Below are 24,897 nucleotides of genomic sequence, written 5' to 3'. Positions count from 1 at the left end.
AAGATCTTTTGTCATTGTAGGACCTTGACTTGGAGCTTCTCTCTTTTCTTCTACTCTTGTAGAACTTGTTGAAGTTCTTCACCATTAAGTTCAATTCTTCATTGAAGGTTTGTTTCTCACTCGATGATGTGGGGGCTTCACATGAGGCTTTGTAAGCACCACTTGATTTGTTGTGAAGTTCCTCTTTATCCTTGAGTGACATCTCATGAGCAAAAATTCTTCCGATGACTTCCGTTGGCTTGAGATCTTTGTAATTGGGCATCATTTGGATCAATGTGCACACGGTATCATATTTTCCATCCAAGGCTCTTAGGATCTTCTTGATGATGAATCTATCGGTCATCTCTTCACTCCCTAAGCCGGCAATCTCATTTGTGATAAGAGCAAGCCTAGAGTACATTTCAGCGACACCTTCACCATCCTTCATTTTGAACTTGTCAAGTTGACTTTGAAGCACATCCAATTTGGATTCCTTGACGGAGTCGGTACCTTCGTGCATATCAGTTAAAGTATCCCAAATTCCCTTTGCATTCTCAAGACGGCTGATTTTGTTGAATTCTTCGGGGCACAATCCATTGAAGAGGATATCACAAGCTTGAGCGTTATATTGCAGCATCTTCAACTCTTCCGCGGTAGCTTCACGGTTCGGTTCTTTCCCATCAAAGAATTCACCTTGCAAGCCAATACACACAATAGTCCAAACGGTGGGGTTATGTCCAAGAATATGCATTTTCATATTATGCTTCCAACTAGGAAAATTAGTGCCATCAAAGTAAGGACCTCTACGGTGATAATTTCCCTCGCTAGACGCCATACTCTCCTAGGTTGTGAAACCAAGGCTATGACCGCCAAAAGCTATGGAAATCAAAGCAAATGGAAACCAAAGCTCTGATACCACTTGTAGGATCGAAAGTATGTCTAGAGGGGGGGTGATTAGACTACTTGACCAAATAAAAATCTAGCCTTTTCCCAATTTTAGTTCTTGGCATATTTTAGCTATCTTAGCACAAGTCAAGCAATCTCCACACAATTGAAGCAAGCATGCAAAAGAGTATATGAGCAGCGGAAAGTAAAGCATGCAACTTGCAAGAATGTAAAGGGAAGGGTTTGGAGGATTGAGACACGGATGTTTTTGTCGTGGTTCCGATAGGTGGCACTATCGTACATCCACGTTGATGGAGACTTCAACCCACGGAGGGTAACGGTTGCGTGAGTCCACGGAGGGCTCCACCCTCGAAGGGTCCACGAAGAAGCAACCTTGTCTATTCCATCACGGTCGTCGCCCACGAAGGACTTTCCTCACTAGTGGTAGATCTTCACAAAGTAGGCGATCTCCTTGCCCTTACAAACTCCTTGGTTCAACTCCACAATCTTGTCGGAGGCTCCCAAGTGACACCTAGCCAATCTAGGAGACACCACTCTCCAAGAAGTAACAAATGGTGTGTTGATGATGAACTCCTTGCTCTTGTGCTTCAAATGATAGTCTCCCCAACACTCAACTCTCTCACACAGGATTTGGATTTGGTGGAAAGAATATTTGACTGGAAAGCAACTTGGGGAAGGCTAGAGATCAAGATTCATATGGTTGGAATGGAATATCTTGACCTCAACACAAGTGTAGGTGGTTCTCTCTCAGAAAATGTGTAAGTGTAGGTATGTTCTGATGGCTCTCTCCACGAATGAAGAGTGGGTGGAGGGGTATATATAGCCTCCACACAAAATCTAACCGTTACACACAATTTGCCAAACTCGGTGGGACCAAATGGTTAAACTCGGTCGGACCGATTCAGCAAACCTAGTGACCGTTAGGATTTTCGGTGGGACTGAGATGCAACTCGGTAGGACCGATATGGTTAGGGTTAGGGCATAACGTAATCTCGGGATGACCGATTACACAAACTCGGTGGGACCGATTTTTGTAATAAGCTAACCAAAGAGTTGGTCAGGTAAACTCAGTGGGACCGATTCTCTCATCTCGGTGAGACCGAAATGTTACAAATGGGAAACAGAGAGTTTACATTGCAATCTCGGTGGGACCGATCGCTCATCTCGGTAAGACCAAAACGTTACGAAGGGAAACAAAGAGATTGCAATTCCATCTCGGTGAGACCAAGATCCCTATTTGTGAAACCCATTTGCCTAGGGTTTGTGGCAGTGGTTATGACATTTGAAACTCGGTGGCGCCGGATAGAAAGAATCGGTGGGGCCGAGTTTGACTTTTGGTTTAGGTCATATGTGGATGTGGGAAGGTAGTTGAGGATTTTGGAGCATATCACTAAGCATTTTGAGCAAGCAAGCCATTAAGAAACACCTCATCCTTCCTTATTAGTATTGGCTTTTCCTATAGACTCAATGTGATCTTGGATTACTAAAATATAAAATGTAGAGTCTTGAGCTTCAAGCTTGAGCCAAACTTTTTATCCTTTAGAATTTTGAGGGATCCACTTTCCTCATCCATGCCATGCCATTCATTGAGCTTTTCCTGAAATATTAATCTTGGAATAATGTTAGCTCAATGAGCTATATGTTGTTAGGAATTACCAAAACCACCCAGGGATAGTTGCACTTTCAATGGCACGTATCCATTGTTAGTCTAATGCTCACGGTTCGAATAAATAATCCGTTTGGGATATTGGTTCCCAATTATTAATAATCTCCCGTCTGTAATTAGATAAAGATTACATCAAAACTGGTCTCAGATTTGACAAAAAAGTACAATGCTACTTTGTATTGGTGTCCATATGACAATACGATAAGTTTCCTGAACTTCAAATTAGTTTTGGATGTACTAGAATTTAAAAATCAAGATTCTCAATGTTTGAAATTGGTTGCACGGGGAGTAAACATGCACCGAGTGAGACACATGTGTTTTTGCAATCCATTTAGGTGCATTGTCACGTGTGCATGTAGCTCAAATTTGATTTTTGCACATTATACCCGTAGAAAATCAATCAATCAATGTACTAAAACTTCTTAATGATCTCTATGATTTTTTTGAAATTAAAACGTCCCTCCTTTGGTAACATGTATGTTCACCGCAGGATAATTAATTTCACATGCATCGTAGTTATGGTAGATTCGCGGTGTGTGTGTGGGTCTGTGCGTCTGGGGGTGGCAGGTGGCTCGCAGTACACCACGAGTTGTGAGCCACCGTGTGGGTTGGCCGTTTTGTTAGGTAGGCCGGTCCCAAATCAGGGTCGTGAAATCGTTATTTAAAACATTACACAACCCTGTCATACATAAATGTTATGGCCACATGCAGTCGATGGTTGTCCTACACGACACTCGATACTCGCGTGCGATGCTTTCTGTTGGCCCGCGAGGTCGTCGTCCATCACTTTGACGAACAACCAGCAGTGAGGTTAATTTGACCAGCAAGGTAGAATCTTTTTTGTTTGTGTTATGGTGGTATATAGTATGCGTCGAAGAGGTGGGAGGGGACTAGCATATATACTATACGTACACGTCCGTGAACAAGTACACCTCACTCAGTGTTGGGAATTTTTGGTTTCCGAGGCACGTGCCACATCAAAATTGTGAAATTAGTTATTCAAACATTAGACAACACCTTTTTGGGCCACATGCTGATAGAGGCAAAGGTGTCCCGATGTTTCGATGAGATGGTGGCTATCGTATCTATGGGAGTCCACCTTGACGATCCGACTACGAACGTGCGAGGCGTCGCGCCTTAGCAACCGCTAAACCAACTTCCGAGGGGTTATTGACCACGCCGGAGGACGATCTACCTGACCACGAGGGTCTGTTTCCTGCGAGCAAACGAAGAACAAGCAAGAAACTGAGATTGCAATCTGGATATTGCAAATATAAGATGAAAGCATTATTGATCGAGGTGGGGTTCTATGACGTCTTGGTCTGGTCGTTGGACACAAACGAAGTACGCGAAGTTGCAGCTATGGCGAACTTTTAATCTAAACAAAACCAAAAGTCTAAACGACTCCCTAAGGGCTGTATATATGGAGGAAGAGGGGAGGATTTCGTGGCTCTTGGAGGAGGGGTCCGAAACGAACCCTAACTCTTGTTTCCCCACACATACGAACTCTAAAAACAAGCTATACTTAAGTATTTAGAAAAACAAGCTATAATAAGGTGATGCAGCACCTAAAATACCCTCTCGTCGAAATTTATGAAGTGGCATCTTGTATATTTCGTCCAAGGCTTCATGCACTCCTTATGGTGGCTTCAAGGTCCTGAAATCATCACTTGTAACTCCGTTCTGGATCCCCTTGCACATGCCATCATCTCCATGCTTGAACTTGTTCCAAGGTTCATCTTTCTTGTCCAAGCTAGGCCCTTCATTTGTAAGCAAAACAAATGTATCTAATTTAGGCAGCATAATATTCTCATGAACATTAGAATCGTTACCAAGAAACGAAAGTACCTGATAATTCAATTGGCGTGCGCGAGCTCTAGTAATTGGTCCAGTATGTATAGGAGCAGGGGCTGTGGGTGTAACAATGGTATTGATGTCCTCATCATCCTCCCCTTCTTGAAATTAAGTCGTCCTCGACGAAAGTTCATCGTCCTCACCCAAATAAGGCTTCAAATCTGCAATGTTAAAAGTAGGACTAACCCTAAAATCTACAGGCAGCTAAAGTTTATATGCATTATCATTTATTTTCTCTAACACCTTAAAAGGACCATCAGCACGTGGCATTAGCTTTGATTTGCGCAAATTAGGAAATCTATCCTTACGCAAATGTAACCAAACAAGATCTCCAGGTGCAAACACTACATGTTTTCTACCCTTACCTCCAGCAAGTTTATATTTAGCATTCATACGCTCAATGTTTTCCTTAGTTAACTCATGCATTTTTAAAATCAATTCAGCACGTTCTTTAGCATCAAAATTAACCTTCTGCGACGATGGAAGAGGCAACAAATCAATAGGTGCACGAGGTAGGAAACCATACACAATTTCAAAAGGGCACATCTTAGTAGTAGAATGCAATGAACGATTATAAGCAAATTCAATATGAGGCAAGCATTCTTCCCACATTTTCTTGTTATTCTTCAAAACAGCCCTAAGCATAGTAGACAATGTTCTATTGACTACTTCAGTTTGTCCATTAGTTTGGCGGTGACAAGTAGTACTAAAGAGCAGTTTAGTCCCCAACTCAGCCCATAAACATCTCCAAAAGTGGCTAAGAAATTTATTATCACGATCTGAAACAATGGAATTTGGCACACCATGCAAGCGAATAATTTCATGAAAGAACAAATCAGCAACATTAACAACATCATCGCTTTTATGACATGGTATAAAGTGTGCCATTTTCGAGAACCTATCCACGACAACAAATATGCTATCCCTCCCCTTCGTTGTTCGAGGTAAACCTAAAACAAAGTCCATAGATATATCCTCCCAAGGAACACTAGGTACAGGCAAAGGCATATATAAACCATGAGGATTGAGTTGTGACTTAGCTCTTTGACATGTCGTGCAGCGAGCAACAAAACGCTCAACATCCCGTCTCATCTTTGGCCAAAAGAAATGTGTAGCAAGTATATCCTCCATCTTCTTGATGCCAAAATGTCCCATTAATCCTCCACCATGCGCCTCCTGCAACAGCAAAAGACAAACGGAGCTAGCTGGAATGCATAGCTTGTTAGCACGAAACACAAATCCATCGTTAAGAACGAACTTGTTCCAAGTTCTCCCTTCCTTACAATTCTGCAATACATCTTTAAATTCAGCATCATGCACATATTGATCTTTGTTGGTCTCCAAACCAAATATTCTAAAGTCAAGTTGTGAAAGCATAGTATAACGACGAGACAATGCATCAGCAATAACATTTTCTTTACCCTTCTTGTGTTTAATGACATAAGGGAAAGTCTCAATGAATTCAACCCATTAAGCATGTATACGGTTCAGTTTTGCTTGACTTTTAATGCGTTTCAAATATTCATGATCAGAATGTATAACAAATTCCTTTGGCCTTAAATAATGTTGCCATGTTTCTAAGGTCTGAACAAGAGCATATAATTCTTTATCATAAGTAGAATAGTTCATACTAGGCCCACTCAATTTTTTAGAAAAGTATGCAACAGGTTTGCCATCTTGTAATAACACACCTCCTAATCCAATTCCACTAGCATCACATTCAAGCTCAAAAGTCTTATTAAAATCAGGAAGTTGGAGTAAAGGAGCATGTGTCAACTTATCTTTCAATACCGTGAAGGCTTCTTCCGGTGCGGTACCCCAAACAAAAGGCACATCCTTCTTTGCAAGCTCGTTGAGAGGTGCAGCAATGGTGCTGAAATCTCTCACAAAACGCCTATAGAAACCAGCAAAGCCAAGGAAACTCCTCACTTGTGTGACCGTTTTGGGTTGCGGCCAACTCTCAATAGCTTCAATCTTGGCTTTATCAACTTCAATTCCCTGTGGAGTTACAACATAGCCAAGAAAAGATACTCGGTTGGTACAAAAGGTGCACTTTCCAAGGTTACCAAACAAACATGCATCACGTAGCGCAATAAAAACAGCACGTAAATGTTCCTCCAAAGATTTTCTATAAATCAATATGTCATCAAAGTAAACTACCACAAATCGTCCAATGAAAGCACGTAAAACTTCGTTCATTAACCTCATGAAAGTACTAGGTGCATTAGTTAACCCAAAAGGCATGACTAACCACTCATATAATCCAAACTTAGTTTTAAATGCTGTTTTCCATTCATCTCCCAATTTCATACGAATTTGATGGTATCCACTACGCAAATCAACTTTGGAGAATATTGTAGAGCCACTCAATTCATGAAGCATATCATCTAGCCTAGGAATAGGATGACGATAACGAATAGTAATATTATTAATGCCTCTACAATCAACGCACATAGGTGACGTACCATCCTTTTTCGGCACTAAAATGATAGGAACAGCACAAGGACTAAGGGATTCGCGTATATAAACTTTGTCGAGCAGTTCTTGTACTTGACGCATAATCTCCTTCGTCTCCACTGGATTGGTACGGTATGGTGCACGGTTGGGTAATGATGCACCGGGAATTCAGTCAATTTGATGCTCAATCCCCCGAATAGGTGGTAATCCCGGTGGCACGTCTTGTGGAAAGACGTTAGCGAACTCCTGCAAAATGTTAGTGACAGCAGGAGGCAAAGAGGAAGGCATGTCCTCGAATGAAAATAATGCCTCTTTGCACACAAAAGCATAGCAAACAGATTTGCTAAAATCTAAATCATCAATATCATATTTGGTGGCAAGTAAACATGCAGTTTTCAATTTAATTTCAGAAGCAACACTAGATGGTTTATTATTAGGCTGCATTAGTTGCTCAAATTCTTTTGCCACAATCTGATTTTCACTTTTATTTTTCTCCTGTTTTGCTTTATTAGCTCTATTAATATCATCTTTCAAAATGGAATCAGGAGTCATAGGAAGCAAAGTAATATTTTTATCCTTATGAACAAGAGTATACTGATTGTTTCTACCATGGTGTACAGAATTTTTATCAAATTGCCATGGTCTACCAAGTAATAAGGAACATGCTTGCATAGGTACCACATCACAATCAACATAATCAGCATATGTAGAGATACTAAAATGCACACGAACAGTACGTGTTACCTAACCTTGCCGCTGTTGTTGAACCATTGGATGTAGTAAGGATGTGGATGTGGTCTTGCGGTGAGAGATAGCTTCTCCACCATCTCCATGCTAGCCAAGTTATTGCAACTCCCTCCATCTATGATGACGTGAACAGAACGTTCCTTCACAACTCCCTTTGTATGGAACAAATTATGCCTCTGATTTTTCTCAGCTTGTGTAACCTGCACACTCAAAACATGTTGAGCAACTAAACATTCATACCTGTCAGCATCTTCAGCAGCCATGTATTGCGTCTCATGATCAGAATCCTCTCCACCGTGTTCTTCATGTGTAATAAGAGCCAAAGTCTCCTCATCATAGTCACTAGCGGACACATACCCACCATCCTCAGTAGCAATCATCACACGCTGAGATTGGTATTCTCCCGCAAAATGTCCTCTTCACTTACAACGGCGACAAATAATATCACTTGTGTGCCATGTTGATGCCATGGAAGAAGAAGAGCTCTGCGCAGGTCCGGCAGGTGTGCTCTTGGCAGATAGTGGTGGTTGTGCCTGCTTTCTTGTATCACGGCTGGAGGTGGCACCTGATGGAGGTGTTGGTGGAGTGGAAGTAGAGGATGCACGTGGTGTCCATGATGAAGATCGACCTGAAGAAAAGTTAGTTCACGCCAGTGCCTACCAATCTTGCACTTCACGTTCAGCTTTACAAGCAAGATGGAATAAACGAGTGATATTAGTATACTCCTAATACTCTAGAATGGTCTGAATCTCTCTATTCAATCCACCCATAAAACGTGCAAGCATAGCTTCATTCCCCTCAACAATACCACATCTAATCATGCCAGTTTGTAATTCCTAATAATATTCTTCTACCGAATTTTTTCCTTGTCTTAAACGCTGCAATTTTTGAAGTAATTCACGTTGATAATATGGTGGAACCCAACGAGTACGCATAGCAGTTTTTAAAGCAACCCAAGTAGTTGGAATAGGATATAATCTACAATGTTCAGAACACCAAACACATGCAAAGCTAGTGAAAGCACAAACAGCAGCAGGAACACGTCTCTCCTCAGGATATTGTAAACATGTAAATCGTTGTTCAGTTTCTAACTCCCAAGTAAGATATATATCAGGAACATATCTACCCTCAAATGGTGAAATATTCAATTTTAGTTTAGGAAGATGGTCATGTACCTTAGGTGGTGGTGCAACCCTACCGTTGCGATGATATGCATGAGGACGACCTGGTGGTGGTGGTGCTGGTGGTTGCACGTAGTTCTGATTTTGGTCAACGTCATCATCGTAATGGTCCTCCACCTCTGTAGTAGCAGCAGGAGCGTCAAAAGCATCAACAGCGGCACCAGAATTTTGCCCAGGGTTAATGGGAATGCGCTGTGCTCGTCCCACTTTATTTGGAAAGCGACGTTGTTGTTGTTGTAGAGGCGCGTTAGGGGCAGCCGGTGGTGGTGGTGGAAGACGCGCGAGCAATTCATTAAACTTGTTATCGAGCTTTGTTTCGAACGTCTTCTCCATGCCATCTATCTTCTCCATGGCCTCTTCAAATCTGTTTAGCACATCTTGCACCTGTCCACTCATCATTTGCTGAAATTTATCATGCAACTCCTTATTCGTCATGTTCTCCCAGTCAGTCTCGTCGGCTTGTGATCCTGCCATGGTTAGCAGCAATAGAAACACACAAGAATATGATCCTACAGACTACTAACAAGAGGTGGTGGTGGATGTCACAAATCCGTCAAGCAAATCTCAAATGATTACCAGTTCTTACCAAGCAGCAGGCGGTGATCGGCAACCGTCGTAGTCAAAACTCTCAAAGCCTGGATAGAGCGATTACCAGGGAGAGTCAAACGCACGACGTAGATGTATGTGGAGCTGGGAAGGCTTATAATATGGTAGCAAAAAGGGTCAGCAATAATCAATTCAGAGATGCGAAGTTGAATAAACGCAACGACGGTACTATGCTGGTCCTAGGCTGGACCGTGCTAGAGACGCGAGCCTAGAACACTAACAAAATCATGGCGCTGCACGTAAACAAGGGAAAAGCACACTCTGGAACTTTTTTCCGCTCTTTTTTTGGCGCTCCTCTTTATTTTTTTTGTGCACCTCTTTTTTTTTGCAAAAAATCACTATAATGGCGAGTGTCTCAAAACTCTTCCCTCGTCAAACTGACAGGATGGGCACGAAATTTTTTTGACTTTTTTTCAGAAATCAGGGCAGTGACGATGAAAAAGTGCGACAAAAAATCACTATGATGGCACGTAGCTCAAAAGACTCAGAAAAGCCTAAAAATGGGATAGCGAAAAAAATATTTTTGCCTGTGAAAATTTTGGCCTAAAAACTGCCCGGGGGTCTCCAGACTTTTTTTCCGGAAACCTACTCAGGCAAGGAAAGACGAATCGGAAATTAGACGGACCTCGAAAACAAACCTAATATGAATGGAACTCGAATTGTTGGTGGATATATGACGGTAGGATATGGCAGCGGTGGTGGTATATGGATACGGATTGGTGGTGGTATATGGATACGGATTGGTGATGGTATATGGAGACGGATTGCTGGTGGTATATGGATATGGATCGATGGCCGATAAGCGGTGGTGGTAGATGGCAGGGGCGATGATGATGGTGCGGCGGCGGCGTAACAACTTATGACTAGAACTCAAAACTCTAAAAGACTAGACTCCAAGACCAACAACTAGACACGATAATGCAACCGCAAATTCAACAAAGCAAAATACTGAAAAGACTATGCAAAGGCTCAGATTGGTTCGGATATGATGAACTAACCCTAATTTTTTTGGCTTTTTTTCGTGGACTGTAGGTATGAAGAACAGACTCTATCTAAACTACGAAAAACTGTAAAATCTCACCGAGCAACCTGGAAATCTGATACCACTTGATAGAGGCAAAGGCGTCCCGATGTTTTGATGAGACGGTGGCTATCGTTTCTGTGGGAGTCGACCTTGACGATCCGACTACGAACGTGCGAGATGTCGCGCCTTAGCAATCGCTAAACCAACTTCCGAGGGGTTATTGACCATGCCGGAGCATGATCAACCTGACCACGAGGGTCTGTTTCCTGCGAGCGAACGAAGAACAAGCAAGAAACTGAGATTGCAATCTAGATATTGCGAATATAAGATGAAAGCTTTATTGATCAAGGTGGGGTTCTGTGACGTCTTGGTCTGGTCGTTGGACACAAACGAAGTACGTGAAGTTGCAGCTATGGCGAACTTTTAATCTAAACAAAACCCAAAGTCGAAACGATGCCCTAAGGGCTGTATATATGGAGGAAGAGGGAGGATTTCATGACCCTTGGAGGAGGGGTCCGAAACCAACCCTAACTCTTGTTTCCCCACACATACGGACTCTAAAAATAGCCTATACTTAAGTATTTCGAAAAAACATGGGCCTGGCCCAATAATAAGGTGACGCAGCACCTAAAATAGCCTCTGGACGAAACTTATGAAGTGTCATCTTGTATGTTTCGTCCAAGGCTTTATGCACTCCTTATGGTGGCTTCAAAGTCCCGAAATCATCACTTGTAACTCCGTTCTGGATCCCCTTGCGCATGCCATCATCTCCATGCTTGAACTTGTTCCAAGGTTCATCTTTCTTGTCCAAGCTAGGCCCTTCATTTGTAAGCAAAACAAATGTATCTAATTTAGGCAGCATAATATTCTCATGAACATTAGAATCGTTACCAAGAAACGAAAGTACCTCATAATTCAATTGGCATGCGCGAGCTCTAGTAATTGGTCCAGTATGTATAGCAGCAGGGGCTGTGGGTGTAACAATGGTATTGATGTCCTCATGATCCTCCCCTTCTTGAAATGATGTCGTCCTCGACGAAAGTTCATCGTCCTCACCCAAATAAGGCTTCAAATCCACAATGTTAAAAGTGGGACTAACCCCAAAATCTACAGGCAGCTGAAGTTTATATGCATTATCATTTATTTTCTCTAACACCTTAAAAGGACCATCAGCACGTGGCATTAGCTTTGATTTGCGCAAATTAGGAAATCTATCCTTACGCAAATGTAACCAAACAAGAACTCCAGGTGCAAACACAACATGTTTTCTACCCTTATCTCCAGCAAGTTTATATTTAGCATTCATACGCTCACTGTTTTCCTTAGTTAACTCATGCATTCTTAAAATCAATTCAGAACGTTCTTTAGCATCAAAATTAACCTTCTGCGACGATGGAAGAGGCAACAAATCAATAGGTGCACGAGGTAAGAAACCATACACAATTTCAAAAGGGCACATCTTAGTAGTAGAATGCAATGAACGATTATAAGCAAATTCAATATGAGGCAAGCATTCTTCCCACATTTTCATGTTATTTTTCAAAACAGCCCTAAGCATAGTAAACAATTTTCTATTGACTACTTCAGTTTGTCCATCAGTTTGGGGGTGACAAGTAGTACTAAAAAGCAGTTTAGTCCCCAAATTAGCCCATAAACATCTCCAAAAGTGGCTAAGAAATTTAGTATCACAATCTGAAACAATAGTATTTGGCACACCATGCAAGCGAATAATTTCACGAAAGAACAAATCAGCAACATTAACAGCATCATCGCTTTTATGACATGGTATAAAGTGTGCCATTTTCGAGAACCTATCCACGACAACAAATATGCTATCCCTCCCCTTCTTTTTTCGAGGTAAACCTAAAACAAAGTCCATAGATATATCTTCCCAAGGAATACTAGGTACAGGCAAAGGCATATATAAACCATGAGGATTGAGTCGTGACTTAGCTTTTTGACATGTAGTGCAGCGAGCAATAAAACGCTCAACACCCCGTCTCATCTTTGGCCAAAAGAAATGTGTAGGAAGTATATCCTCCGTCTTCTTGACGCCAAAGTGTCCCATTAATCCTCCTCCATGCGCCTCCGACAACAACAAAAGACGAACGGAGCTAGCTGGAATGCATAGCTTGTTAGCACGAAACGCAAATCCATCGTTAAGAACGAACTTGTTCCATGTTCTCCCTTCCTTACAATTCTACAATACATCTTTAAATTCAGCATCATGCACATATCAATCTTTGATGGTCTCCAAACCAAATATTTTAAAGTCAAGTTGTGAAAGCATAGTATAATGATGAGACAATGCATCAGCAATAACATTTTCTTTACCCTTCTTGTGTTTAATAACATAAGGGAAAGTCTCAATGAATTCAACCCATTTAGCATGTCTACGGTTTAGTTTTGCTTGACTATTAATGTGTTTCAAAGATTCATGATCAGAATGTATAACAAATTCCTTTGGCCATAAATAATGTTGCCATGTTTCTAAGGTCCGAACAAGAGCATATAATTCTTTATCATAAGTAGAATAGTTCAGACTAGGCCCACTCAATTTTTCAGAAAAGTATGCAACAGGTTTGCCATCTTGTAATAACACACCTCCTAATCCAATTCCACTAGCATCACATTCAAGCTCAAAATTCTTATAAAAATCAGAAAGTTTGAGTAAAGGAGCATGTGTCAACTTATCTTTCAATACCGTGAAGGCTTCTTCCTGTACGGAACCCCAAACAAAAGGCACATCCTTCTTTGTAAGCTCGTTGAGAGGTACAGCAATGGTGCTGAAATCTAGGGTTTATATATGTTTTATATATGCTGAGCGTTTTATTGCTCGCTGCACTACATGTTTCTTTGTAACATCCTTCTTACATACGGGATGTTGAGCGTTTTATTGCTCGCTGCACTACATGTCAAAAAGCTAAGTCACGACTCAATCCTCATGGTTTATATATGCCTTTGCCTGTACCTAGTGTTCCTTGGGAGGATATATCTATGGACTTTGTTTTAGGTTTACCTCGAACAAAGAAGGGGAGGGATAGCATATTTGTTGTCGTGGATAGGTTCTCGAAAATGGCACACTTTATACCATGTCATAAAAGCGATGATGCTGTTAATGTTGCTGATTTGTTCTTTCGTGAAATTATTCGCTTGCATGGTGTGCCAAATACTATTGTTTCAGATCGTGATAATAAATTTCTTAGCCACTTTTGGAGATGTTATGGGCTGAGTTGGGGACTAACTGCTCTTTAGTACTACTTGTCACCGCCAAACTGATGGACAAACTGAAGTAGTCAATAGAACATTGGTCTACTATGCTTAGGGCTGTTTCAAGAATAACAAGAAAAATGTGGAAGAATGCTTGCCTCATATTGATTTGCTTATAATCGTTCATTGCATTCTACTACTAAGATGTGGCCCTTTTGAAATTGTGTATGGTTTTCCTACCTCGTGCACCTATTGATTTGTTGCCTCTTCATCATCGCAGAAGGTTAATTGTTGATGCTAGAACATGCTGAATTGATTTTAAAAATGCATGAGTTAACTAAGGAAAACATTGAGCGTATGAATGCTAAATATAAACTTGCTGGAGATAAGGGTAGAAAACATGTTGTGTTTGCACCTGGAGATCTTGTTTGGTTACATTTGCGTAAGGATAGATTTCCTAATTTGGCGCAAATCAAAGCTAATGCGCCACGTGCTGATTGTCCTTTTAAGGTGTTAGAGAAAATAAATGATAATGCATATAAACTTTAGGCCTGCTTAGTTTTAGGGTTCTCACTTTTAACATTGCAGATTGAAGCCTTATTTGGGTGAGGACGATGAACTTTCGTCGAGGACGACTTAATTTCAAGAAGGGGAGGATGAATGAGGACATCAAATACCATTGTTACACCCACAGCCCCTGCTGCTATACAATACTGGACCAATTACTAGAGCTCGGCGCACGCCAATTGAATTATCAGGGTACTTTCGTTCTTGTAATTGATTCTAATGTTCAATGAGAATTATTATGCTGCCTAAATTAGATACATTTGGTTTTGGCTTACAAAATGAAGGGCCTAGTTTGGACAAGAAAGGATGACCTTGGAACAAGTTCAAGCATGGAGATGATGGCATGTGCAAGGGGATCCAGAACGGAGTTTACAAGTGATGATTTCAGGACCTTGAAGCCACCATAAGGAGTGCATGAAGCCCTTGACGAAATATACAAGATGCCACTTCATAAATTCCGACGAGAGGGTATTTTAGGTTGCTGCATCACCTTTATTATGGGCCAGCTGTGTTTTCTAAATACTTAAGTATAGCTTGTTTTAGAGTCCGTTATGTGGTGGGGAAACAAGAGTTAGGGGTTCGTTTCGGACCCCTCCTCCAAGAGCCACGAAATCCTCCCCTCTTTCCTCCATATATACAGCCCTTAGGGCGTCGTTTAGACTTTGGGTTTTGTTTAGATTAAAAGTTCGCCATAGCTGCAACTTCGCGTACTTCGTTTGTGTCCAACGACCAGACCAAGACGTCATAGAAACCCACCTCGATCATAATGCTTTCATCTTATATTTGCAATATCCAGATTGGCAATCTCCAGTTTCTTGGCTTGTTCTTGTTTGTTCGCAGGAAACAGACCCTCGTGGTCAGGGTAGATCGTCCTCCGGCGTGGTCAAATAACCCCTCGGAAGTTGGTTTAGCGGATTGCTAAGGCGCGACGTCTCGCACGTTCGTAGTCGGATCGTCAGGTGGACTCCCATAGATACGATAGCCCACCATCTCAATCGAAACATCGGGACACCTTTTGCCTCTATCAGCATGTGGCCCAAAAAGGTGTTGTCTAATGTTTGAATAACTAATTTCACAATTTTGATGTGGCACGTGCCTCGGAAACCAAAAATTCCCAACACTGAGTGAGGTGTACTTGTTCACGGACGTGTACGTATAGTATATATGCTAGTCCCCTCCCACCTCTTCGACGCATACTATATACCACCATAACACAAACAAAAAAGATTCTACCTTGCTGGTCAAATTAACCTCACTGCTGGTTGTTCGTCAAAGTGATGGACGACGACCTCGCGGGCCAACAGAAAGCATCGCACGCGAGTATCGAGTGTCGTGTAGGACAACCATCGACTGCATGTGGCCATAACATTTATGTATGACAGGGTTGTGTAATGTTTTAAATAACGATTTCACGACCCTGATTTGGGACCGGCCTGCCTAACCAAAACGGCCAACCCACACGGTGGCTCACAACTCGTGGTGTACTGCGAGCCACCTGCCACCCCCAGACGCACAGACCCACACACACACCGCGAATCTACCATAACTACGATGCATGTTAAATTAATTATCCTGCGGTGAACATACATGTTACCAAAGGAGGGACGTTTTAATTTCAAAAAAATCATAGAGATCATTAAGAAGTTTTAGTACATTGATTGATTGATTTTCTACGGGTATAATGTGCAAAAATCAAATTTGAGCTACATGCACACGTGACAATGCACCTAAATGGATTGCAAAAACACATGTGTCTCACTCGGTGCATGTTTACTCCCCGTGCAACCAATTTCAAACATTGAGAATCTTGATTTTTAAATTCTAGTACATCCAAAACTAATTTGAAGTTCAGGAAACTTATCGTATTGTCATATGGACACCAATACAAAGTAGCATTGTACTTTTTTGTCAAATCTGAGACCAGTTTTGATGTAATCTTTATCTAATTACAGACGGGAGATTATTAATAATTGGGAACCAATATCCCAAACGGATTATTTATTCGAACCGTGAGCATTAGACTAACAATGGATACGTGCCATTGAAAGTGCAACTATCCCTGGGTTGTTTTGGTAATTCCTAACATGTTAAATATAAACTTGCTGGAGATAAGGGTAGAAAACATGTTGTGTTTGCACCTGGAGATCTTGTTTGGTTACATTTGCGTAAGGATAGATTTCCTAATTTGCGCAAATCAAAGCTAATGCCACGTGCTGATGGTCCTTTTAAGGTGTTAGAGAAAATAAATGATAATGCATATAAACTTCAGCTGCCTGTAGATTTTGGGGTTAGTCCCACTTTTAACATTGCAGATTTGAAGCCTTATTTGGGTGAGGACGATGAACTTTCGTCGAGGATGACTTCATTTCAAGAAGGGGAGGATGATGAGGACATCAATACCATTGTTACACCCACAGCCCCTGCTGCTATACATACTGGACCAATTACTAGAGCTCGTGCACGCTAATTGAATTATCGGGTACTTTCTTTTCTTGGTAACGATTCATTTGGATACATTTGTTTTGCTTACAAATGATGGGCCTAGCTTGGACAAGAAAGATGAACCTTGGAGCAAGTTAAAGCATGGAGATGATGGCATGCGCAAGGGGAACAAGAACGGAGTTACAAGTGATGATTCCAGGACTCTGAAGCCACCATAATGAGTGCATGAAGCATGGGACGAAATATACAAGATGCCACTTCATAAATTTCGTCCAGAGGCTATTCTAGGTGCTGCGTCACCTTATTATTGGGCCAGGCCCATGTATTTTCGAAGTACTTAAGTATAGGCTGTTTTTAGAGTCCGTATGTGTGGGGAAACAAGAGTTAGGGTTGGTTTCAGACCCCTCCACCAAGGGCCACGAAATTCCCCCTCTCTCCTCCATATATATAGCCCTCAGGGCATCGTTTATACTTTGGGTTTTGTTTAGACTAAAAGTTCTCCATAGCTGCAACTTCGCGTCCTTTGTTTGTGTCCAACGACCAGAACAAGACGTCACAGAACCCCACCTTCATTAATAAAGCTTTCCTCTTTTATTTGCAATATCCAGATTGCAATCTCAGTTTCTTGCTTGTTCTTCGTTTGCTCGCAGGAAATAGACCCTCGTGGTCAGGTTGATCGTGCTCTGGCGTGGTCAATAACCCTCGGAAGTTCGTTTAGCGATTGCTAAGGCGCGACGTCTTCGCACGTTCGTAGTCGGATCGTCAAAGTTGACTCCCACAGAAAACGATATCTATCTCATCGAAACATCGGGACACCTTTGCCTCTATCAGAACCCCACCTTGATCAATAAAGCTTTCATCTTATATTCGCAATATCCAGATTGCAATCTCAGTTTCTTGTTTGTTCTTCGTTTGCTCGCAGGAAACAGACCCTCATGGTCAGGTTCATCGTGCTCCGGCGTGGTCAATAACCCTCGGAAGTTGGTTTAGCGATTGCTCAGGCGCGACGTCTCGCACGTTCGTAGTCGGATCGTCATGGTCGACTCCCACGGAAAACGATAGCCACCATCTCATCGAAACATCGGGACACCTTTGCCTCTATCACCAAGCAATGAAAGTACCTGATAATTCAATTGGCGTGCGTGAGCTCTAGTAATTGGTCCAGTATGTATAGCAACCGGGGCTGTGGGTGTAAAAATGGTATTGATGTCCTCATCACATGCATATCCTAGCTAGGACACTCATGTGTGATGTAACACCCACGATGCGGCTATATCTCCCACGTGTCGGAGCATGACTTAGAGGCATAACCGCATTGTAAGCAATGTTGCAAGAGGGGTAATCTTTACACATCCCATGTACTGAATAAGAAAGAGGTACAGAGTCGGCTTACAATCGCCACTTCACACAATACATAAATATAGCATTTCAATCATCCAAATACAATCAAGGTCCGACTATGGAACCAAAATAAAGACAACCCCAAATGCATAAGATCCCCGATCGCCCCAACTAGGCTCCACTACTGATCGTCTAGAATGGAAACGTACTATCGTCCTGAGTCCTCATAGAACTCCCACTTGAGTTCAGTCGCATCCCCTGGAACGGTATCATCGGCACCTACATCTGGTTTTGGAGGTAATCTGTGAGTCACGGGGACTCAGCAATCTCACACCCTCGCGATCAAGACTATTTAAGCTTATGGGTAGGTAAAAGGTATGAGGTGGGGCTGCAGCAAGCACTAGCATATGTGGTGGCTAACATACGCAAAAGAGAGCGAGAAGAGAAGGCGAAGCACGTTCGAGAATCTATGATAAAGAAGTGATCCTAGAACTACTTACGTTCAAGCATAACCCGAGACCGTGTTCTCTTCCCGGACTCCGCCGAAAAGGGACCATCATGGTTACACACGATGTTGATCCATTTTAATTAAGTTAAGTTTCAGGTTTTCTACAACCGGACATTAACAAATTCCCATCTGCCGATAACCGCGGGCACGGCTTTCGAAAGTTCAAATCCCTGCAGGGGTGTCGCAACTTAGCCCATCACAAGCTCTCATGGTCAACGAAGGATATTCCTTCTCCCAGGACGACCCGATCAGACTCGGAATCCCGGTTACAAGACATCTCGACAATGGTAAAACTAAACCAGCAAAGCCACCCGATGTGCCGACAAATCCCGATAGGAGTCGCACGTATCTCGTTCTTAGGGAAACACCGGATGAGACTAGCTACGATTAAAACCAACCCTCAAGTTTCCCCGAGGTGGCCCCGCAGGCAGCTCAGTTCGGACCAACACTCAGAGGAGCACTGGCCCGGGGGGGGGGGGGGGGGGGGGGGGGGGGGGGGGGTTAAAATAAAGTTGACCCTTGAGTCCGCGGAACCCAAGGGGAAAAAGGCTAGGTGGCAAATGGTAAAACCAAGGTTGGGCCTTGCTAGAGTTTTATTCAAGGCAAACTGTCAAGGGGTTCCCATTATAACCCAACCGCGTAAGGAACGCAAAATCAAGGAACATAACATCGGTATGACGGAAACTAGGGCGGCAAGAGTGGAACAAAACACCAGGCATAATGCCGAGCCTTCCACCCTTTACCAAGTATATAGATGCATTAAAGGAAACAAGATATAATAGTGATATCCCAACAATAAACATGTTCCAACAAGGAACAAACTCCAAACTTCACCTGCAACTAGCAACGCTATAAGAGGGGCTGAGCAAAGCGGTAACATAGCCAAACAATGGTTTTGCTAGGACAAGGTGGGTTAGAGGTTTGACATGGAAATAAGGGAGGCATGATAAAGCATGTGGTAGGTATCGTGGCATAGGCATAGCAATAGAGCGAGCAACTAGCAAGCAAAGATAGAAGTGATTTCGAGGGTATGGTCATCTTGCCTCCAAAGTTCTCCGAGTTGACGTAAGCTTGATCCTCGTAAGTATTATCAACGGGTTCCTCGATCACGTACTCGTCTCCCGGATCTACCCAAAGCAAGAAAACAAGCAAAGGGAACCACGATCAACCACGGTGCAATGCGCAAGCAACATGATGCAAAACATGGCATGATATGCGGGATGTGATATGCAATGCATATGCATGCTTCGGAAAGGAAAGATTGAACCAGGCCACAACTGATGAGGACATGAATACATTGGATACGACCAAAAATATTGCATACATGCATATTTTTCAGGTGATTTCTAATGCAAACTATTCAATAATCTATTTATGTTATCCAGAACAAAAATACTTCACACACTTTTGTGTTTTGTCTAATTGCAGGTGTATGGGACATTTGTACAATCCACATATGAAGATAAGGGAAAAGGAGAAGTTTAGGTTGTGTTCAAAAAGTCCTCTCACGTCACTTTTGGGCCAAGAGAAGATAGAGTCCAAGTCTCTCACGTTCTGGATTCAGATTCGGACTGCACAGACATACCTGACTCAAAACGCCAACAACTTTTTCATACGGACTCCGAATTGGGTGATTCTTTTTTTGTTGGAAACTAGATTTCGTGCTCTTTCCAACCCAATTGGATTCACATTAAAATTCGTCCGGAGCATTGAGTTACGGACGAAACAATCTGACGTTGCAGTAGAATCCGAGTCAAACTACAAGCCCAAAGGTGTTGCATCACCTCCACTTGGGCCCATGAGCCTTGTACAACCTAGGGTTAGTTTTAGGCTGCCTTGGGACGTCCTACCACCTCCTTGGCCGCGACCCCTTGCTCCTATATAAGTAGATCCATCTAGTAGCTTTTTCCTGGGGATTTGTTTAGTTAAAATTTAGCCATTGCAACTTCGTGTACTTCGTTTGTGTCCAACGACCAGACCAAGACCGCTTCCGGATCCCCACCATTATCAATACTTCATATATATTTGCAATATTCAGATTGCTTTATCATATTCTTGCTCGTTCTTCGATTGCTTGCAGGAATAGACCTTCGTGGTCAGGCTGACCGTGCTTCCAGCATTGTCAGTAACCTCAGGAGATTGGTTTAGCGATTGCTAAGGCGCAACGTCGTGCACGTTTGTAGTCGCATCGTCAAAGTCGTCTCCACCAAATCGATAGTTATCATCTCATCGAAAGATCGGGACACCCTCGCCTCTATCAAGTGGTATCAGTTTTCAGGTTGCTCGGTGAGAATTTCCAGTTTTCCTAGATTAGATTTATTTTCTTACCTATTGTCCAAGAAAAAGCCACAAAAAAGAGTTAGATCTATTCATCCTTGGTCCAAGCCAGTCTGAGCCTTTGAAATTTTCTTTTCAATGCTTGCATAGTTGAATTATCGGTTGCATCATCGTGTCGAGTTGCTGGTCTTAGTGTCTAGTTTATTTAGAGTTTCGAGTTCTGTTCACATTAGTCACGCCACCGCTGCATCATTATCTCTTCCGCTGTCCACCACCCATCCATCAATTTCCACCACGTGCTACCCACCATTCATTGTCATAATAATAGTTGAGATCATTCACATCTTCACTTGATCCAATCTGCATCTTATCTAGTTTTTTTTGGAAAGAGGGAGAAAAAAAGAGAGAAAAAAAACGAGAGAAAAAAAAGGAGAAAAAAGTCATAGAAAAAAAAGGAGAGAAAGAAAAAAAAGTGTGAGGAAAAAAAGAGAGAAGAAAAAAAACAAAAAAATTGGCACAAACTTTTTCAGAGGAAAGTTGGAGACAAAGTTGTTGATATATCCTGCTTGGCTGTTGTTTCACCTCATTATCTTTACTGCCGTTGTGATCTTCACTTATATCTTGCTGTCCAGAGCTACTTAGTATCCTTCATTGATGCTAGTTGTGCTACGACGTGACTTCATTAGTGTTCTAGGCTCGCGTCTCTAGTTTGGTCTAGCCTAGGACCAGCACAGTACCGTCGTTGAGCGTTTATTCAACATCGCATCTCTGAATTGATTATTGCTAATCTTTTGCTATCATATATAGCCAACCCAGCTCCACATATTTCTACACCGTGTATACGTACGTTCCCTTGGCAATCGCTTTACACAATCTTCAGAGTTATTTGACACCGCTGGTTGCCTGTCACCACCTGCTGCTTGGTAAGAACTTGTAAGATATTGATATTTGCTTTACTGTGAGCGCTTTACCACCACACCCTAGTAGTTCATAGGAACATTATTCTTGAATTTTGTTTCTTGTTTCTACTAATCATGACAGGTTCCGAAGATAGAAGTTCTTGGACGACGGACACATCTTCACCATCACGAGAGTTGGGACAACACACACAAGCACATGGTCAGGTTATCTTTTTACCGTCATTTGAGGGTAGATTTAATCCTACTACTTATCTAGCTTGGGAGCTTGAAGTAGAACAAGTTTTTAGTCACCATGACTTTTCTGAACTTGAGCGAGTGCGAGCAGCCACTAGAGTATTTACTGATTTTGCTTCTGTTTGGTGGAGTGTACATTGTAAGAAAAACATTGATAACCAACCCACAACTTGGAAAGTTTTGAAAGCTGTAATGAGACAACAATTTTTCCCTCCTTATTATCGTCGTGAATTGCTTCGCAAATTTGAACAATTTAAACAAGGCAACAATACTATTCATGCTTACTACCAAGAGTTCAAATCTTATATGCATCATTGTGACATAGAAGAATCTGAGAATGATACAATGAATAGATTTTTTGGTGGTTTGAACCATGATATTCAGGCAAGATTTCAGTATATTCCTCGTTGCATTACTGGTATGTATGTCCGTGCTTGTACCTTTGAGAGACAGATACAGGAGAATGCATTAGGTGACTACAACAACTACTATTCCAGTTCATGCTCACCACCGCCGGTGGGTTCCTCCATCATTGCACCTCGGATTATGAGCGCGGCATCATCTCAAGGGTATGGTACATTGTCAACGTCCGTACCTACATCATCTACATCTTTGCCACAAGGTAACAGTAAAGATATTGATAATATAACTTCACATGAGAAAGATGCATGCCTAGTTAACTTGAATGCGTCATGTATTGAGTTACCTGTTGATTTGAGCACACCACCTATTTTAGAGAGTGATCAAACAACTGAAATATCAACAATTTTGAGTGCACCCATTGAATTAACTGTTGATGCAAAAGAACTAATGTTTAATCATTTTGATATGGCCTCCAATCTTGGTGATGATTCTGTGTCCAATGACTTATTGCATGTTTGCTTATTTAAGCATGTTGTAGCATGTAAATTTGATGCAAATAAGGTTTATTCACCAAAGTTGGGATGGTTTAAGGATGAACATTGCGAATCTTTTGAAATGAATAAGAGCTTCACTTATATGTGCAAACTGAGTTCTAATATTTTCATGCCTTCTACTTCTTGTGATAATTTTTTGGCTTTAGTTTTTATGAACTATGAAAGTTACTCATGTATACATGTGTCGTACGTGCAAAAATCAAGGGAAGTTAAACTGGATGACATATACATATACAACATGTACACCTTGTCTCTTTTGTTAGCCACATTTCAGATTAAGCAACGCCGAGGACGGCTTTGTTTTCAAAAAGGGGAGGATGATGAGGACATGAATACCTTGGATACGACCAAAAATATTGCATACATGCATATTTGTCAGGTGATTTCTAATGCAAACTATTCAATAATCTATTTATGTTATCCAGAACAAAAATACTTCACACACTTTTGTGTTTTGTCTAATTGCAGGTGTATGGGACATTTGTACAATCCACATATGAAGATAAGGGAAAAGGAGAAGTTTAGGTTGTGTTCAAAAAGTCCTCTCACGTCACTTTTGGGCCAAGAGAAGATAGAGTCCAAGTCTCTCACGTTCTGGATTCAGATTCGGACTGCACAGACATACCTGACTCAAAACGCCAACAACTTTTTCATACGGACTCCGAATTGGGTGATTCTTTTTTTGTTGGAAACTAGATTTCGTGTTCTTTCCAACCCAATTGGATTCACATTCAAATTCGTCCGGAGCGTTGAGTTACGGACGAAACAATCTGACGTTGCAGCAGAATCCGAGTCAAACTACAAGCCCAAAGGTGTTGCATCACCTCCACTTGGGCCCATGAGCCTTGTACGACCTAGGGTTAGTTTTAGGCTGCCTTGGGACGTCCTCCCACCTCCTTGGCCGCCACCCCTTGCTCCTATATAAGTAGATCCATCTAGTAGCTTTTTCCTGGGATTTGTTTAGTTAAAAGTTAGCCATTGCAACTTCGTGTACTTCGTTTGTGTCTAACGACCAGACCAAGACCGCTTCCGGATCCCCACCATTATCAATACTTCATATATATTTGCAATATTCAGATTGCTTTATCATATTCTTGCTCGTTCTTCGATTGCTTGCAGGAATAGACCTTCGTGGTCAGGCTGACCGTGCTTCCAGCATTGTCAGTAACCTCAGGAGATTGGTTTAGCGATTGCTAAGGCGCAACGTCATGCACGTTTGTAGTCGGATCGTCAAAGTCGTCTCCACCAAATCAATAGTTATCATCTCATCGAAAGATTGGGACACCCTCGCCTCTATCAACAACTTAGCAAACCAAGAGTGCCGCTGGAAAGAAGAGTTGATTTCAGTCGAAATAGATATAAAGATCACCGGAATCGGATGCACGGTTTGCAAATGGCAAGCAAAACAATAATGGCACTATTCTGCGATTAACAGCACGATGCCATCTAATTGCATCAAGAAAAATAAGCTACTGCACTCTAACATAGCAACAAAGCACATGGCAGTGATCCACCCAAGATGCTTGACAAAAGATGAACACTGAGCTACGGCTAAATCACATAATAGCAGGTTCAAATAAGCATGGCAAAAGTGCAAAAGATAACAGGTTCACAGACTTAGTGAAAATAACATGTCAGGATTTCACATCAGGAAGCAATGTTTAGAACAAGATAACAACATGCTACAGGAACATATCATGGCAAAGCAAGGCATGGAATGAAACTACTCAAAGCATATAACAAAAGTCCCTTACTGACCATAAGCCAAAAGGGATCAGAAAATACAATGGCAACCATGTAAACATAGCAAGTTTCGTTAACAGATTCAGACTTAGCAGAAAACTGGACATGGCAAAAACAGAGTTACGTAGGCATGTTTGCGAGCTCGATGCACTCACCACAAGGCATTGCAAGACAAACTAAGCATACACCCAGCAAGAAGACATGATCAATAAGCTAACCATGGCAAGAACACTCTCATAGCATGCATGGATCAACTACAACAACCTCGGCAAAATTGATTAACACGTAAACAATCTGCCAGGAACATTTTATAGCAAA

This window comes from Triticum urartu, chromosome 1, assembly GCF_003073215.2.
Source record: "Triticum urartu cultivar G1812 chromosome 1, Tu2.1, whole genome shotgun sequence".
NCBI lineage: Eukaryota > Viridiplantae > Streptophyta > Magnoliopsida > Poales > Poaceae > Triticum > Triticum urartu.
The sequence above is the reverse complement of the archived record's forward strand: the minus strand, read 5'-3'. Positions refer to the sequence as shown.